The following is a 3,087-nucleotide window of genomic DNA, read 5'->3' as shown; positions in this document are numbered from 1 at the left end:
CGTAGCTAATAGCTTGCGGCTGCGGCTCTGCTAGCTGAGGCGCGCCGAGTGAATGCTGGATCTCCTGGCGCACGACGTCGGCGATGGACTCTACTTGAGGTTGCGACGAAGGTAGAATTTTTCGCAACTCCTCTTGCACGATTGCTCGAATCGTCTCACGCAGGTCGGCGGGTCCTAGGGCTTGAACGTCGGCGTAGCTTGTAGCCGAGAAGCTGCGGTTGTATTGCCGCGTTCGCATCTCAAGCGTTTTCTCGATCGTGGAAGCCTCCGATGCAAATTCAGCGACCGTCTTCGGCGGGTTCCTTATCAATCCAGCGAAGAGTTCCTGTTTGACACCCCGCATGAGGAACCTCACTTTCTTCTCTTCGGGCATACTTGGGTCGGCGTGTCGAAACAGGCGATTCATCTCTTCCGTGTAGATGGCAATATTTTCGTTGGGCAGCTGCACACGGGTCTCCAGCATAGCCGCGGCCCGTTCCTTGCGGACCACGCTCGTGAACGTGCTTAGGAACGTCGTCCGAAAGAGATCCCATGTTTGTAAGGCGGATTCTCGGTTCTCGAACCACGTCCTCGCGGCGTCTTCTAGGTAGAAGTATACGTGGCGCAGCTTGTCCTCGCAGTTCCAGTTATAAATGTTGCGACCCTTTCGAAGGTCTCGAGCCAGGTCTCGGGGTCTTCACATGGCGAACCACGGAACGTCGGCGGCTCCCTGGGTGGCTGCATCACGACCGTTGTAGGTGGCAGGGGGTCTGTCATCGTCTCGGCGGTGGATGTGACGGTCTTCGGCTGCCTGGCGTTTTCGGGAAGGAGTCCGTACTCTGGTTGTAGTCCCTTCTGCCGGCGGCTGGTTCGAGGATCCGGGTTGTCCTTAGCGTCGTCTTCTTGGCGGCTTGGGCTTGGGTCAGCGCTCTGCGGTGGCGTCCGGATCATGAAGCAGCACCTCCACCAGATGTCACGTGGTCGTGACGTCGACGAAGACAGCAGTCAGCACGTCCGAGATGAAACTGTTTATTTGGCCGAACTTGTGGCCGAGAAACGGAAAGGTAATTTACAGCAATACACACTGTATTCACTGATAGCGGCGAACAGAGCGTCGACCGTCGATCAACTGACAAGCAGTCAAGCGCGTCGGCTTTTATACAGGTGCCATCGAACTTTCCAGCGATATCGCTGTTGGCGGCGTTATCTCTCGACAAAGCTCGAACATTCTCGTGCGGCGCGCAATCTTAACAGATTGTTCCAAAACAATCGCGAAGCTTCCTACACATCACGGCGAGGCCTGCGCAGCGCGTTGCCCACAGTCTTTGTGGGTGAAGCTTCAACTCATGAAATATAAGACTCGCGGCAATATTGTCTTATTTGCGGACAGTCTAGATGATATACATCGACTGGCAGATATATGTGGAAGGGAATGTGAGGCTCTAGGACTAGGATTTAGTGCAACAAAATGTGGATTGATGGTATTCAATGATCACGAATACCATGCGGTCTTTACACAGGGCCAAAAAATACCGAGGGTAAGCGAGTACAAGTACCTCGGATATGGGTAAATGAGGGGGATAGTTATATGGAGATACAAGAGAAATCATCGGTGGCAAAGGGAAAGAGGAATGCTGCAATTATGAAGCACATATCTTTATGGGGATACAATAGGTACGAGGTGCTTCGAGGGCTGTGAAAGGGTGTGATGTTCCCGGGGCTTACATCTGGGAACTCAGTGGTGTGCATGAAGCTGACTTCATGCACACATCAGGAATCGATGTAAATCAAAGGACGGTGGGCCGCCTCGCGTTGGGCGCTCGCGGGAAGACGACAAATGAGGCTGTAAAGGGTGATATGGGATGGACAGGCTTTGAAGTGAGGGAAGCTCAGAGCAAAATGAGATTCGAAGAGAGGCTGAGGAAAATGAAGAAGAGTAGATGGGCAGAGAATGTTTTCAGGTATTTGTATAGAAAAAGCATTGACACGCAGTGGAGAAAAAGAACAAGGAGGATCACCAGTAAATATACGGCTAGCAGTGCGGGCGATATGGGAACAAGGAGCATTAAGCAGAAGGTCAGAGAGGCGGAGAGGACTTATTGGATGGCACCGATGGAAAAGAAGCCGGCTCTGAGTAACTACCGAAAGGGAAAAAACGAAATAAGGAAGGAAAGGTTTTATGATAATTCAAGGGGAAGCGCTTTACTGTTTGAAGCAAGGTCGGTCTGCCTTAGAACGCGTAGTTATAAAGCGAGATTCAGTAACGAAGAAGAACAATGTACATAATGCGGGGAACTAAGGAAACGATGGAACATGTACTGATTGAATGTGACGATATTCACCCAGGTATACGTGTGGGCACGAGTCTACATGAAGCCTTGGGTTTTAGGGACAACAATTGAAAGCTGAACGCGTCTGCGATAGAAATAAGTAAGAGATGGTTAAAGTATGGGTGGCAGAAAAGTAGAGATAAAGAACAAAAATAAATAATGGGGGAAAATAAGGTCATTCTTCCTTAAGAGGCAGAGAGATGGGCCGTGAATTTATATTTTTTTTTGGTATAATAACATAGATTTATTAAATGTAGATAAGGTATTAGGCCAACATGAAACAAGGAAGCTTTTAGGGGCGAAGCTCCTCTTAGTCTAACCTTGTCACGTCTCCGTTGTCCGGCGTAACCACCTTTGCAAACTGCCCACTAGTTCGTCTTTGCAAACATCCCACTATGACCCATCACCGATACTTCGCAAACTGCCCACTACTTCATCTTTGCAAACATCCCACTACGATCCATCCCCGATCCATTACTTCAACGACCATATAGCCGTTATAATGAAGGGGGGACGGAAGCCACCTTTGCAAACTGCCCACTACTTCGTCTTTGCAAACATCCCACTACGACCCATCACCGATCCATCAGTTCACCGGCCATAAAGCCGTTATAATGAAGGGGGAACGGAAGCCACTCCTAGCTACCACTTACGATTAATAAAATTTCTTGTATAAATATATACAGCGTTTGTGACGTCTTTGATGATGTACTGGGCTATCGCTTTGATTACTGCTGGGCGAAACCACTGAAGATTTCACGGTGTAACCATGATTGTT

The sequence above is a fragment of the Rhipicephalus sanguineus genome, chromosome 7, assembly GCF_013339695.2.
Source record: "Rhipicephalus sanguineus isolate Rsan-2018 chromosome 7, BIME_Rsan_1.4, whole genome shotgun sequence".
In the NCBI taxonomy this organism is placed as follows: Eukaryota; Metazoa; Arthropoda; class Arachnida; order Ixodida; family Ixodidae; genus Rhipicephalus; species Rhipicephalus sanguineus.
Note: the sequence above shows the minus strand (reverse complement) of the source record.